Source organism: Furipterus horrens, unplaced genomic scaffold (assembly GCF_987537825.1).
Source record: "Furipterus horrens unplaced genomic scaffold, mFurHor1.1.pri manual_scaffold_4, whole genome shotgun sequence".
In the NCBI taxonomy this organism is placed as follows: domain Eukaryota; kingdom Metazoa; phylum Chordata; class Mammalia; order Chiroptera; family Furipteridae; genus Furipterus; species Furipterus horrens.
In genome coordinates, this window is record NW_028327174.1 from 119,776,488 (window position 1) to 119,792,328 (window position 15,841).

At 44.8% G+C, this 15,841-nt stretch overlaps 1 pseudogene; it reads right to left on the bottom strand.

Annotated features, from left to right (window-relative positions):
• Positions 1–397: 397 nt before the first annotated feature.
• LOC150012744 (U6atac minor spliceosomal RNA) lies at positions 398–507 on the bottom strand (annotated as a pseudogene).
• Between the last annotated feature and the right edge of the window lie 15,334 nt (positions 508–15,841).

A 15,841-nucleotide genomic window follows, 5' to 3' on the forward strand; every position in this document is an offset into this window, starting at 1 on the left:
TATTATTAAATTTGGGAATCTTTCAACTGATATCTTTTCCGATAATCTTTATCTATTTGACTTTCTGTTCTTCTGGGACTCTTATAACACTTATGTTGGTTGGCTTGATGGGATCCCCTAAGGTCCTTAGAATCTGATAACATTTCTTCTGTTTTTATCCTTTCTTCTCCTCAGACTCAATCATATCAATTGTCCTATCTTCAATGTCATTAAATCTTTCCTCTGCCTTCTCAAATCTGCTCTTGAATATCACTAGTTAATTTTTCATTTTAGTTATTGTACTTTTAAGGTATATAATTTAAGTTTCATTTCTTTTTATAATTTCCATCTCTTCATTGATTTACTTAGTTTGTTTATATATACTTTTCTGATTTTATGTCAGTCTTTTAAAAATTATTTTTAACCATAGTTAAATACCACAAAGTAGGTGGCAATTCTAAAACTGTTAGGCCTGGGGGGTCTCTTCCATCTATCAAGGGGAAGTTAGCCTTCTATCCTTTTAAACACTTGATTTCCATTAGTTAGTTGTCTGTTTTTTCCCTGAGAATATATAAGATAGTTGTTTTAAAGTCTTTGTGCAGCAAGTTAGATGTCTGGGCTTCCTCAGGAATAGTTCTGTCACTTTATTTTTTTTTCATTTGAATGAGCATTGTTTTCCTGTTTGTTTGTATGCCTTGTGATTTCTTTGTTAAAAGTTTGGCATTTGATAGTATTACAATGTGGTAACTCTGGAAATCAGAGTATCACCTTTCTTATTCCATTCTCGGCGGTGCAGATAGACTCTTAAGAAGCTACACCATCGTCTCTCGAGACGGACGGCTGCCGACGACGACGACGACGACGATTTTATTTCATATTTTTTATTGTTGTAGTCTCTTCTGAGAATTTTTCAGACTATTTTTACAAAGGTTAGTCCACGTTATATGTAATCACTGTAGTCTTTGTTCCTTTAGTTGTGGTCAGCTACTGTTTTGACAGAGATTTCCTTTAGAGACAGGAATTAAGATAAGAATGCACACACATACACACACAGACAGAGACAGAGATAGAAACAGGATAGCCACCTCTCTGTCTTTTTAGATTGTCTCTTGTCTCTGTGCTAGAGCACTCCTTCACTATTTAGCCTAGGGATCAGCCCAGGTGAAAGGATTAAGGTCTTCTCAAGACTTTTCTGAAGATGAGTCTATCTGTACATTTGCATGGGTTTCTAAAGTTCCACATATATATGGCTACTTTTGAAAATAATTTTTCCTCAGAGGGTCTTATCCAGCTTCTCCTCTTGCCTTAGATAGTGTATTATATGTCCACCTTGTGGCTTTTATGAGCAATTATTGCCACTTTTCCTGTCTGAATTCTGAGTTACACAAACAGATGAGCACCTTGCAGCAGTCCTTCAGGTATCCCCAGACTGGTTAGAACAGTTGTATACAATAATTTGCAAATAACATTTGCTCTTTTTCCTCAAGTCAGAGGGTTGGGAGGACTGGGAACCAAGTTACCACCTTCTCAAAACCAAGGCAACTGACATGCAGGGAAGGGAATAAAGCAAGGGTGAATAAGGGTGGTTTTTTTTTATTGGGTGTTTCTTGGTTGCTGTAAACTCTCGACTGATTTCCAAAGCTTGTATCAAGTTGGTCAGGCAGTCTCCAGTTGCTTTTTATGATGTTTCTTTGGGGAATGAAAGACTGCAGCTTCCTGAGCAACCATTTTATCAGCCCTGTTTCTTTTTTGATACGCATAATTTTCTCTTTTGTTTCTCTTTTTGGGCATTCTCTTCCCCAGATGGCTTCCTAGCTGGAATATTCACCTCCTTTGTAGCTTTGCTTAAAATGTCACTTGCTGCATGAAACCTTTTATCTCCACTTTATCCAGACATTTGCTATTCCTTTTACATTTTAAAATTAAATTTTTTATTCAGAGAATTGTAAATTCAAAATCACTTGTAAGAAATAACTTAGAGAAAGCCATGTATCATTTTTCCTGTTTTCCCAATGATAACATTTTACAAAACTACAGTAAATCTCACAACCAGAATATGGACATTAACACATTGAAGATCCAGACGTTTCCATCACCACAAGAATCCCTCATGTTACACTGCGATAGCCACATTTATCTCCCCATCTCATCCCACCCCATTGCTGACCCTTGGAAACCACCCATCTGCTGTCCATTTCTACAATTTTATCATTTCAAAAATGTTATATAAATGAAACCATGTAGTAGATGATACTCTGGATTTTGTTTTTCCAGCACAGCTTCTAGGAGATTTATCCAAATTGTTGTGTGCCAAAAGTTTGTTCCTTCTTCTTTTCTTTTTTTTTAACCCTCGCCCAAGGTCATGCTTACTGATTTTTGAGAAAGGGGACAGGAGGGAGAGAAACATCTACGTGAAAGAGAAACATCCCTCTGTTGCCTCTTGCACACACCCCGACTGGGATCAAACTTCAACACAGGCATAAGCCCTGACTTGAAATTGAACCCATGACCTTTCAATTATGGGAGGACACCCTAACCAACTGAGCCATACTGGTCAGGATAGTTTGTTCCTTTTTATTTCTGAGTTTATCCCATGGTATGGATGTATCAGTTTATTTAACCCATTGATAGACATCTAAGCTGTTTCTAGCTTTTTACTATTAATAACAAAACTGCTTTCATTATTAGTATGCAAGTTTTTGTGTGAACTTAAGGTTCCATTTCTCTGGGACAAAGTTCTAAAGTATAATTGCTAAGTTGAATGGCAGATGTATATTTCAAGAGAACAGGCTCTTCTTGGAGCTCTATTGTCCGCATCTGTTGGCAGTCTGAGAATGGAGACATCTACAATTCACTGTGTGGGATATAAGGGTGGCAATTAGAAAGCCCGAAGAACCCACTGCTATGACACTCTCAAGCCCGGTGGTCCCCAGGCAGCCCACCTTCCTTTTTCCAGCTTTCAGTATCTTCCAATACTTGGTATTACATTATGTTCAGGGTTTTTAGTTGTAAGAGGGAAATTGAATGTGGGTATTTCATCCTCATGGATAGAAAGTCTTCTTTTATTTTAAATATTTCTCTAAAGTCTTATCACTACCTAACATAGCATAGAGATTACTTATTTACTTATTTATTTAATCACTTACTTATTCCTGCCTAGGAATGGAATCTCCATAAAACAGAATTTTTGTTGATGTCCTCTGCCATCTCTCTGGAGCTGAGAATAGATCCTGGTTTAATGAAAATTTGTTGAATAAAACAATGACTGACTTCTACATTTTTCTTCCTTACATTATTTCCTTAGTGTAAATTCACTGTCAATTCACTAGGGCACAGTGCAATAACATTTTTGTGAAGATTGAAATATATTGCTGTTATTTCCTTGAAATGACCAAATCACTCTACACTGGCACCAGTATAAAAATCTCTGTACAATATTCATCTTGTGGTATTTTGTGTATACAAAGGGAACACCATTTTAGAGTGGGTGAAGAGAAAAATACGCTGTGTGCTTTTCTTCCCACAAGACCCAGACACATCAACTGCCTTCTACTGGCCAACTATGTGCAGCAGTCTCTCCCTACTAGCCTTCTAGAGTCCCAGTCTTACCCTGCCTGCTGTCCTCAGGCCTCAGAGGAAAACAATCCCTGGGCAGATGTAAGCTATTGATAAAGACTCTACTTGACCAAACTTTGTCAGCTCCTTTGAACACTCTTCTCAAATTACCCTTAGCTTTGGGCTTCTGTGTCTGCCTTTTCGTTTTCCAAATTTAACAAAACTCCTCAGAACACCTCACCCTCATTGCCTTCACTATCTAATCAAATTTCCTCATTCTTCTCCATCCTGCAAATGATATCTGATTACCCTGGTCTGCCTTCAGCCTCCCCGTCAATTTGATTTAGCCCAATATCTCCTTATCACTGATGTTTCCTCTTAATGATTTTCCATCCACTGACTCCACCCTGCTTTTTGGCTATAAATCCCCATTTGTCTGTGCTATACTTGGAATTGGGGGGGGGGGGTTGCGAGAGCGCCAGCTATCCTGAGGGAAACTTCGGAGGGAACCAGCTACTAGATGGTTCGATTAGTCTTTCGCCCCTATACCCAGGTCGGACGACCGATTTGCACGTCAGGACCGCTACGGACCTCCACCAGAGTTTCCTCTGGCTTCGCGCTGCCCAGGCATAGTTCACCATCTTTCAGGTCCTGACACGTGCGCTCCTGCTCCACCTCCCCGGCGCGGCGGGCCAGACGGGCCGGTGGTGCGCCCTCAGCGGACTGGGAGAGGCCTCGGGATCCCACCTTGGCCCGGCGCGGGGGACGGGGGGGCGGATGCGGGGGAGACGGGAAAAAGAGGACGACGGCGACGACGACCGCGCCGGGAAGTGGGGCGAGCCCGCCCCCCGACGCTGCCACCGCCACCGCTGCGTTCATTGTCCCTGGCTGGTTTGGCTCAGTGGATTGAGCGTCGGACTGCGAGCTAAGTGTCGCTGGTTCGATCTTCCAGTCAGGGCACATCATAAAAGGAAAACTCTGACTCCAAAAAACCTCCGCTGCCTTGCAGCATACCTCTTCAGGGGAAAGGCTAAGGGAGTAAACCCCGACAGAAAATCCGGAGCCGGAGTCCCTAAGGCGGTTTGACGTTGTAGTCAACACCGGCAACTCCTGCGGCGCACCTGAAGCCAAGCTGTATTGACTCCATCTTTCCCTTGGACCCTTCAGCTGCGAAGAGAGGGGTGGTCTGCTGCATGGGCAACAGCAGACCCTCCATATCACCCTGCCCAGGCTCTGTAGCTTCAGCTTCACTGGAGAGGACACTCCAGCGTCATCGCAAGATGTCGATTCAACACGGGAGGAGACAGATACCGTGTCACTCCCAAGTCGGACTGCACAGCCATTCTCGGCGGTGCAGATAGACTCTTAAGAAGCTACACCATCATCTCTTGAGACAGACGGCTGCCGACCGACTTGGAATTGAGCCCAGTTCTATACTGATGTCTTTTTCCCTCATTGCAATAATTTCTGAATAAAATCTTCTTTCAATGTTTTAACTTTTCCTGGCAGCACACACTGAAACTCCAGATACTCCTTCATGGAAACATGAGTCCTGTGGCAGTTGGTTCATTAACCTTGTGGTCAGTAGATCATGCATGAAATTGGCACTTATGGGTTGTCCTGGGGCCTTATCAGCTTTTATCATATTGACAGGAAAATGAGTTTCAACTTCCAAATGACAAATTTATAGATGACATTTCAAAAAGTACACTTTGCCTCTCCTTCTGGCCACACAGAATCTCTGCTTATCTTGCTCTTCTCTCAACCCAGCCTTCCAGGAAGCAGACCATGCCCTGTGCTGTGCTCCCTCAGCCAGTGGCACCACTGCTCAGCAGTGTGCTCAGATCGAACACTTGCATGGTACATTTGGTGTTCCTTTATGTCATCCCTTCCCAAGGCCCATCATTGAGTCTTACTGATGATATTCTTAAAACCCAACCCATCTCTGTCTATCTCAGTATCTTCATTTTGACTGTCCCGGTCAAGTCCTTGAACTGTTGAGTCACCGTGTCCTGACCTGGTGTTCTCTAATTTATTCACTATATAGTAGTCAGGATGATCACTGGGAAATATGACTCACTGACTATAGCTTCCTCATTCAATGCCTGGGTATACAAAGAATAAGGTACAATCTCCCTGCCTGCTTTCACAACAGCAGAAGCTGGCTCCACCCACTTTCTTAAGCTCATCTCTTCCTTGCTCCCCTTGATCTCATCAGCTTCAACCTCACAGGTGGATTTGTTTGGAGACTCACTGCTGGCACTTGGCATGGCTCCTCCTTCTACCTCTAAACTTCTGCTCCTGTGCACAGGCTATGTCTTGGTATTTGGGGCTCAATGTAAATATTACTTGTACTCCCGGGTCTTCCTGGAAAAACAGCCACCCAGACCTGCTCTATCCAGCTGTAGTTTGATTCCTTGGATATCATTAATTAGTATATGATATTGTGCTCACACAGGTATGAGTATGTGGACTGGTATGTGACTGTCTGCTACTGTAACCAAACGACCAGTAGGGTCCTACCACTTGCCACCAACAGGAAAACACTCGGGAGGCTGAGTTCAGTGGAAAAGGAAAGGAATCTTTTATTCAAAGGATGTCGTCGGCAGCCGTCCGTCTCGAGAGACGATGGTGTAGCTTCTTAAGAGTCTATCTGCACCGCTGAGAATGGCTGTGCAGTCCAACTCGGGAGTGACACGGTATCTGTTTCCTCCCGTGTTAAATCGACATCTTGCGATGACGCTGGAGTGTCCTCTCCAGTGAAGCTGAAGCTACAGAGCCTGGGCAGGGTGATATGGAGGGTCTGCTGTTGCCCATGCAGCAGACCCCCCCTCTCTTCGCAGCTGAAGGGTCCAAGGGAAAGACGGAGTCAATACAGCTTGGCTTCAGGTGCACCGCAGGAGTTGCCGGTGTTGACTACAACGTCAAACCGCCTTAGGGACTCCGGCTCCGGATTTTCTGTCGGGGTTTACTCCCCTAGCCTTTCCCCTGAAGAGGTATGCCGCAAGGCAGCGGAGGTTTTTTGGAGTCAGAGTTTTCCTTTTATGATGTGCCCTGACTGGAAGATCGAACCAGCGACACTTAGCTCGCAGGCCGACGCTCAATCCACTGAGCCAAACCAGCCAGGTCTCAAAGGATGTATAGTTTGAAATAATGACATGTTTCTGCCTCAAAGCTTGTTTTCTCTAAGACACCAAAAAAAAAAAAAAAAAAAAAAAAAAATCACCCTGCCACCCTCTGCTGGCTCAGTTCAAGTCTGTGCCAGGAACCTCTGCTCCCACTAAAAACGTACCAACTTTTGGGAAATGCAGGTGGGTTATTTGTTTTGCAGTTGATGTCTGGCTTCAATTATCTTTAGGAGTCTGTGCATCCAGGTATCTTACTAATGGTATGCTGCCCTCTTCCTTCAGCCACTGCCCTCCAGGGTGTCTGTGTGCCTGGTCAAGTAGGGCACATGCAGCGCAGCTCCAGTTGCCAGCACCACGGCAGCTTCCCATGCGGAGAAGGGGTGCGAGGCTTGTTGCCTGGCCATGCAGCTTCCAAGGCCCACTGTCCAAGCTTCCTACCTTCCTGTCCTATGTGCCCAGTACGTGCTGAGCTCCTGCCAGCGCAGCGCTTGGGGAGGGGAGCCAAGAATGTTCCCAGACCCTGCAGTCTCCAGGTTTTACAGGCCCAGGACCTCAAGCTCCTGGTGGCGGGGAAAGAGGGGAGAACAAAGGCAGCATTTCTGTGCTCTCCACTTTTTACAGTACAGCCCCAAATCCTCCGTACAGGGGAAGCACACAGGAAGATATTTCCCTCCATCGTGCTGCGCTGCCCAGTTGCCGAGGCAACTGCTCATTTGCAGTCCTCATGCTTCCCAACTCCTACCCCACCTTTGGAGGGAGCGCAACTTCCCACATTGCTCCTGGAGTCCCTGATCCCCTTTGCCCAGCAGACAGGCAGACACCCCCTGCCGCGCTACCAGGAAGTGTAAACTCCAGATGCAAGTGCTTGTGCTGATTGTCTGCACCTGTAGTCTGACATGTAGTGCCTCGTAGCTCTTTGTTGGATGATGCTAAATGAAATTTACACATTTTTCCCTGATTAGAAAAACATGGAGTTGAGCTGGGGGACCCTCTCTCTGAGGTCTGAGGTCTGTTGGGGAGAAGACAATCTAGGCACATTGCTCTAGTGTCCTCTTTCCCAGGCATAGGTGGCTGTCTGAACAGAAGCTGATTTCTTTATTTTTTCTAGAATGTGGGCAAAGTAATGATATTCTCTGTGTTTGTATCATGCTTAGACAGAGTCTCTGTCTGGTCTGGAAGGCAGGCTGTAAGATAACTATGAGGCAGTGTGGTAGGAGCCAGTTTTGGAGGTTGGGGGTTCAGAAGGTAAATAAGGTGAGAGGGATTCTAGGTAGGTGGGTCATAGAAAATGTTACTCATGAATATGGTAATCTTTGGGACTGCATGTGGCTTGTGAAAGCTGGCTGGGTAGGAGACATGGGCCTGGCCAGTGAGGCTCTCAGACAAGCATGAGGGGCCCATGGCCAGGACTGACCCTTAGAGGGTACATGCTGGTCCCTTCCTGTTTAGTGGTGTCCACAGGGCCAAGAGAATGTGACCACCTGGGGCCTACATTCTTTCTTGTATACCATGCTTGGGGTATCCTAAATATCCCTATCCAAACATCCTAAGCTCACTTCCACTAGCTCTATTCTTGAGGGCTAATCACCTCTCTAATGTCACCCTGAGGACTGAGAAGGGCTTGACCAGATGCATGTACACAGAGATTGGAGGTACAGGCTGGCATGTCCATATGGATTGCACAAGGTCCTGGGTTATGGTCTGCTTTGGGCTGGGGCCTGGGTTATGACCAGGGCTTTAAAATATTTAGGTATATGATGTGTGGACCAGCCTTATCTCCTTCCCTGGGAGGTGTTGTATGGACCTAATCCCAGAAGTCATGAGCCACATAAGAATGCTCATATTTTACCTGAGCTAGCAAGCACCCAAAGCTTCTAGATGAGGGAGTGAAAGAGCAGATGTGAAATTCCAACGTGTCCCTGTGATGTTGTGAGGATGAATGATAGATGATGGGCTAAAGGGTACAGTGACAGAAACCTGTGGGAGTGGCCTCACATGGCTGTGGACTTTGAAATGTACTTGGGCAAGTTATTTATCTTTCCAAATCCCATTTCCCACAACCGCAAATAGAGTAAAGCATGTAGAATTATCTGGAAATGTAAATTCATTCCTGGGCCATTGTAAAGAACAAGTCTGGGAGAAAACCCCAGAAGCAACTCTGAGAATTATTCCAGTGTGGGTCTCCTCTCCTACTAGAGAGTAGGTGACCCACTTGAGATATAAAACATCCCTTTGAGCTTCTCCTTGTCCTGCTGGAGTGAAAATGTGCACATCCAGAACCCTGGACCCTGCCAGGGAAACTGAAGAGGCCTCTGCTGGCACATGAGCAGATATCTATGTGTCGGTGCTCCATAGGCCATGTTTCTGCCCAGTGGGGCTGGAGTATTTCTTTCTGGAAACCCCATCCAGATGATGTTTTAATGGTTTTGGAGGTCAGTCACCTTCTGAGAATCTGATAGCTTCCAATGAAGGATTCAAGACTTCCTCAAAATATGATGGGAATAACTGTCTTTGGATTTCCCCTAGAGTATGGGATATTTTTTCTCTTACTAAGTTAAAAAGAGAGAGAGAGAGAGAGAGAGAGAGAGAGAGAGAGAGAGAGAAATTGCACCCTGTACTGTGCTTGGAAAGGAGGAAGAACCCCAGATGTTCTTTCTTTCAACGCAGTGAGTACAACCTCCTTCAGGCTGTTCTCAGGATGTTGCCAAGTGTGCAGGAGAGACCCCAGAGGGGTTGGGTGGGTCACAGCCTCCTGTCTACCATGGAGAATGGGGGCACTGTGTGACTTTGCTTCCTCAATGGCCACATGGCCTAGTGGGTAAGGGCAAGTGACCTTTTCAAATAAACAACTTCAAATATTTATTTAGTGCTAAACATTTAATTCTTGGGTCTGTAGGGACTTAATTGCTCGGGGCCTCAGTTTCTTCATATGTACAGTGAGCAGAGCAAAAGAACCAAGCCTGTTGGGTTTTGTGTGTGTGTGTGTGTGTGTGTGTGTGAGAGAGAGAGAGAGAGAGAGAGAGAGAGAGAGAGAGAGAGAGAGAGAATTAACTGAATAACAGAAACTTAAGTTTACATAGTCTAACACTGAGTAAACACTAAATAAATGTTTTTTTGTTTATATATATATATTAAATGTTTTTTATTGATTTTTCTGTTACATTTGTCCCAATTTCCCTTCCTTCTGCTTCCCTCCACCCAGTGGCCACCCTCCCTCTAGCTGTCCCCCCTTTTTAGCCCATGTCTATTGGTTGTACATATAGTTCTTCTCAACCTCTTCCTGTCTACTCCATTCTCTCCTACTATGCTTCTTAATTCCTGTGCCATCTCCCTCCCTTTCCTCCCTTCCCCCTCCCTGCTGACCTCTCCCCAGTATGTTCCCCATACCTATAGTTCTTTTTCCACTCTCATTGCCTATTTAGTTTGCCTTTGTTTTGATTCCTGAGCTTCTGTTGTTGTTTCTCGTGATGCAGTTTTTATTTTAGTGTTCATAATTTTGATCCTCCTTCTTCTAAACCAGTCCCTTTAACATCTCATATAATAGTGGTTTGGATCTAATGAACTCCTTCAGTTTTATTTTGTCCTGGAAGAACTTTCTCTGCCCTTCTATTCTGAATGACAGTTTTGCTGGATAGAGTATTCGTGATTGTAGGTTTTTGATTTTCATTACTTTGAATATTTCTTGCCAGTCCCTTCTTGCCTGCAGGGTCTCCCTTGAGAAGTCAGCTGATAGTCTAATTGGGACCCCTTTGTACATGATTCTTTTCCTCTCTTTTGCTGCTTTTAAGATGCTCTATCTTTAATTTTTGACAATTTTATTATACTGTGTCTTGGAGTGGTTCTCCCTGGGTCCAGTTTTTCTAGAACTCTCTGTGCTTCCTGGACCTGTAAGTCTTGTTCCTTTCCCAACTTCAGGAAGTTCTGCTTCATTATTTTTTCACATAATTTTTCCATTTCTAGTTCTTTTTCTTCGCCCTCTGGCAATCCTATAATCCGAATGTTCAGTCCGTTACAGCTGTCCCAGAGGTTTCAGAGCCTCTCCTCATTTTCTTTTCTTTTTGTTTCCTCTTTCTGCACTGGCTGACTGTTTGTTCCTTCCCTATGTTCTGGTTTGTTGATTTGATCTCTGGATTTTATTTCCTCACCACTTGTCTCATATGTGTTTTTGTTTGTTTCAGTATGAGTGGCTTTCATTCCTTCCCTGTCCTGTTCCAAATCTTTTGTTAATTCTGTAAGCCACCTTATAATTATAGCTCTGAACTGAGCCTCTGAAAGGTTTCCTATTTGTTCGTCTGTCAGGTTCTTCATCTGCTGCCTGGTGAGCTGCATCACCGGGATTTCAATCATTGTCTGCTTCATTTTGACAGATTTGTGTTTTGCTTTGCTTCCTGGGCAGGCTGTAGGGGGCAGAGCCTCATGTACTCATCACTACCCAGCGACCTGTGGTGATCTGCAACCTTTTTCGCTGCGCTATGGCACTTTGTGTGGGGGCAGGTGTCCAAGATGGATTCCTGCCATTATTCTCCACTGGGAGACCGGGATCCATCCCCCCGCCCTCTGGGCCTCTCCATCTGAGGCAGTGGGGGGGCTGCCTTTCCCAGAGTTGGGGTCATGAGCTGCCAGGACCCGACTGCAGCCTGGATTGCTCCCCTTACCACTATCCCCGCTGCTACCACAAACAGCACTGCCGAACCTTTCTGTTCCAGTTCTGATTTCGCCCCTCCTACCCATATGGATGAGCACCACTGGTTTATAACTTTATACGTTGGGCTTCCATGTAGTTTTATTTTCTGGAATTTCTAGTTATCTTTTGTTTTGAGGTAGTTGTATTCCTTTCTAGTTGTAGAGGGAGACCGAGCATATTGTCTAAGCCTCCATCTTGGCTGGAAGCCTAAAATAAATGTTTTCATTTTCCTGTGTGAACCTACTAGCTCAGTAATCCTGCATTTGCAGGGCTGGCATGCCCCTTTTATCTTCTATTGGCTGCTGCCTCCTCAGCAGCAGAGACATGGACTGTTGAGTGACAAAGGTAAGCCAGGCTCCAAGCTGGGCACTAAGGGTCCTTGACCATAAGAGTGATGATGAAGGTGAGGAGAGATGATGAACAACTGGGTTGAGCATGTATATAAATTCCACCTCCTGTGACTATAGTTCCTGTAATAGTCGTCTTTTGCCAGGTACTATGCTAGGGGCCTGCTTATATTATCGACTTCAATAAATAGTTGTTGCACTTGTTCTAGGCATCAGGCCTGGTTCCAGGTGCAAGGGAGACTACAGAGGACAGAATGTGCATCTCCTATCCACCCAGAACCAGTGAATACAAATGAGCATTCACTCTTCATGACAGCTATAAAAAACAGTGGTAGCCCTCACTTCATACAGGAATTACCAAGACAGAAGGCACACAGTGGGTCCGGAGGAGACATGGCACTGGCTTTGGCTTTCTGGCCTGGGTATGAACTCAGAAATTCTAATTGTAGAGTCTGAAAGCCTTCAAGGTCCCTTTCTGAACCACGGCAACATGCAGACAAAATCACCTCTTAAAAATCATAAGCTCAATATAGCAAAATCTCAATGAATGAGAGTTTTAAAGATGATAAGCAAGTCACATAATCACTGCATTATGAGGAGGCTGGGATTTACAACCTAGGTCTGACTCCCCATTCCAGGGTCCTTGCTCTAGCACCAGAGTCCTCACTCACAAAGTCATAGGAGAAGGAATTCTGCTTGGAGGATGTTCCAGGTGTGCCTAGAGGAGTGCACTCGGGTTCAGGACTGTCCACTACTTGGAATAGTCCCTCTTTCCTAGTTCTTATGGTGACTGTGTTTTAGTGTATCATTACCTGACACTTTTTTAGCAGAACTAGAGGAATGTCTGTTAATAATCCTGAGTGCTATTTCCACACTCCAGATGGAATGTGTGCCCCTGTTGTACATGTGTGTGTCCTGATGGAGTATAAAGTGATTTTGTATTTACTATCTCAGCTCATGCTCCTGACAGCCAACTGAAAGGTGGAGATCAGGTCCTATTAGATGCTCTCATAGATGCACAGAGTCTCAGCATTTGCCTGGGCTAGGGTTGGATTACAGGTCAGTGGACCCTGATGTCATGCTTCAGCAGTGACTTGGGTTTTGTAAAGTTTTCTTCTTTTTAATAACAGCGATATAACAGAATGGAAAATGCTACAGAAAAGTAAGCAATAATCATGGCTAATATTATTGACCTCTGTGCCAGGCTGTGTTATAGGCTCAAAGGCATTGTCACATTTGAACAGGAATCAGTTCCAGGAGTGGCCTACTCTTATTGCCTCTTTATTTATGAGGAAGAAAAGTTCAGTCAATCACTAAAGCCCATACCAGACCTAAAAAACCTGGATTTGAGCCAGTGCACACAAGTCTATGATCCCATAATTCCCTGATAGGCCATAGATTTTAATGGAAGCCAACAATGTGTGCATTGGATATTTCCTTCAACCCCATCAGCCCAGAATTGCACAAATGGTTGCTGTAATCTCCTGTTTCAGGAGAGACTGAGGGTTGCATTGAGCCAGATGGTGAACACACTGATTAAATGGGCCTACAAGTCCTGCAAATGCTGGTGGCTTTGTGATAGTGATGAGACCTTCTGGGATTGAATTAAGTAAAAGTTACCAAGATCTGTATTTCATCAGTCGTCATCGTCGGCAGCCGTCCGTCTCGAGAGACGATGGTGTACCTTCTTAAGAGTCTATCTGCACCGCCGAGAATGGCTGTGACACGGTATCTGTCTCCTCCCGTGTTGAATCAACATCTTGCGATGATGCTAGAGTGTCCTCTCCAGTGAAGCTGAAGCTACAGAGCCTGGGCGGGGTGATATGGAGGGTCTGCTGTTGCCCATGCAGCAGACCACCCCTCTCTTCGCAGCTGAAGGGTCCAAGGGAAAGACGGAGTCAATACAGCTTGGCTTCAGGTGCGCCGCAGGAGTTGCCGGTGTTGACTACAACGTCAAACTGCCTTAGGGACTCCGGCTCCGGATTTTCTGTCGGGGTTTACTCCCTTAGCCTTTCCCCTGAAGAGGTATGCCGCAAGGCAGCGGAGGTTTTTTGGAGTCAGAGTTTTCCTTCTCTGATGTGCCCTGACTGGAAGATCGAACCAGCGACACTTAGCTCGCAGGCCGACGCTCAATCCACTGAGCCAAACCAGCCAGGGCTTGTATTTCATCAGTACTTTACAAAAAAAAATATGACATTAGTTTTAAAAGGAAATGGTCTTGCTGAGTATTTTGAAATACTGAGGGAATTAATACTTTAAAAAATTTGGCAGGTGGTGAGGTGGTGGTGACAAGGCAACAGCAGCAAGGTGGTAATGGCCAGAGGAATGGGCAATCTCAGCCCCAGGCCATACTGTGCAGCCCCGGGTCCAGAGCTGGGAAAACAAAGCCTCATAACTTCTGGTTGTAAAAACCACTGAGGGTGCGGGCATCAGAAGAAACCATTGGTCTCTTAGGAGAGTCTGCTTTAAAGGGCCTGCATGGTCCTAGAACATACACAAACCCACCCACTCTGGGAACCACCACCAGGGCAACAGCTAGAAGTGTGCCAGCTGCATACAAGAAGCAGGTGAAGTGACTGGAAATGGTTAAAGATAAAGAGTGACTCTTAAAAGCAGCAAGAGAAAAGAAGAGAGTTCCCTAAAAAGGAGTTCCCATAAGACTCTCAGCTCATTTCTCAAAAGAAACTTTGCAGGCAAGAAGGAACTTGCAAGAACTATTCAAGGTGATGAAAAGCAAGGACCTACAACCACAATTACTCTATCCAGAAAAGCTATCCTTTAGAATGGAAGGGCAGATAAAGTGCTTCCCAGACAAGGTAAAGCTAAAGGAGTTCATCTTCACCACGCCTTTATTTTATAGAAGTTAAAGGGACTTATTTAAGAAAAAGAAGATCAAAACCATGAACATTAAAAGGACAACAAACTCACAACTATCAACAACTGACTCTAAAAAATAAAAACAAAAACAAGTTAAGCAAACAACTAGAACAGGAACAGAATCATAGCTATGTAGATCATATGGAGGGTTATTAGTGGGGAGGGGGAAGGGGGAGAATGGGGGAAAAGGTACAAGGATTAAGAAGGATAATTGGTAGGTATAAAATAGACAGGAGACGTTAAGAATAGTGAAGGAAATGGAGAAGCCAAAGAACTTACATGCACAACCCATGGACATGAACTAAGGGAGGGGAATTGCTGGAGGAAAGAAGGGTGCCTGGCAGAGGGTGGCAAAGGAGGAAAATTGGGACGACTGTAATAGCACAATCAATAAAAAGTACTTTTTTAAAAAAGCATGCTTTTGGTTTCACAAGTGCAGACCCAAGGTTTCTTGTTTGTTACCTTCTGTCTCTAGGAGAATAGTTTCTCAAACTCAGTCTCTTGGATAATATTCTAGGATAATAACAGTCACAGACAGTCCCTGAAATCACTTGGAAAACAAGAAAGAGAGAAGAAATGCTTGCTGTTAATTGTAGGCCTTGCCTTTCTCCATCTCTTTCCTGTTAGTTCCCAGGTTACACCTCTTCTTTCAAATCCACCCCCTCTCTTCTGGTCCCACTCAGCCATTGGTTCAGGCCCATAAGATACCCATATGCAGATTAGGGAGTGGTCCCCCATGTCATAAAACAATGTAAGCCCACATCACCTGCCTCAAGAATGATGCATTTCTTCACAATAAATCATCTTTGGATTTCTCAGCCTGTACTTGCCTGACTTCCTTCATCACAGCAAGAAATTCAAAGTGATGCTCATCGAGTCCTGTTTATTCTCAAAAAGGTTCCTTTGCTTCATGTGAGCCTGTCTTTTTACTGAGCTGTGAATCCCCTCCTTTCTGACTCTCCTCCTGTTTCTCTAAAGCTATCCATGTTGGCACCTCCATTGGCGCTCCACCCACATGTGCATTTGTGGGTTAGTTCCACTTGTGGTGTAGCTGCATCTCTCCTCACAGCTGCAGTTACTCCATGCCAGCATGGGGACTTTCTCCCTACTGTGCTGGTGACTGGTGTGACCAGGGTCCCATCCTTGCCTCCTGCTCTCCTCCCTTCACCCTCCCTGGTGAGCATTATTTACATTGGGACTCCAGTTCCTTAGGATGGGGACACACCTGCCCCTCTGGCCTCTTCTGCCAGGTGCAGAGCCCACCCATGTGC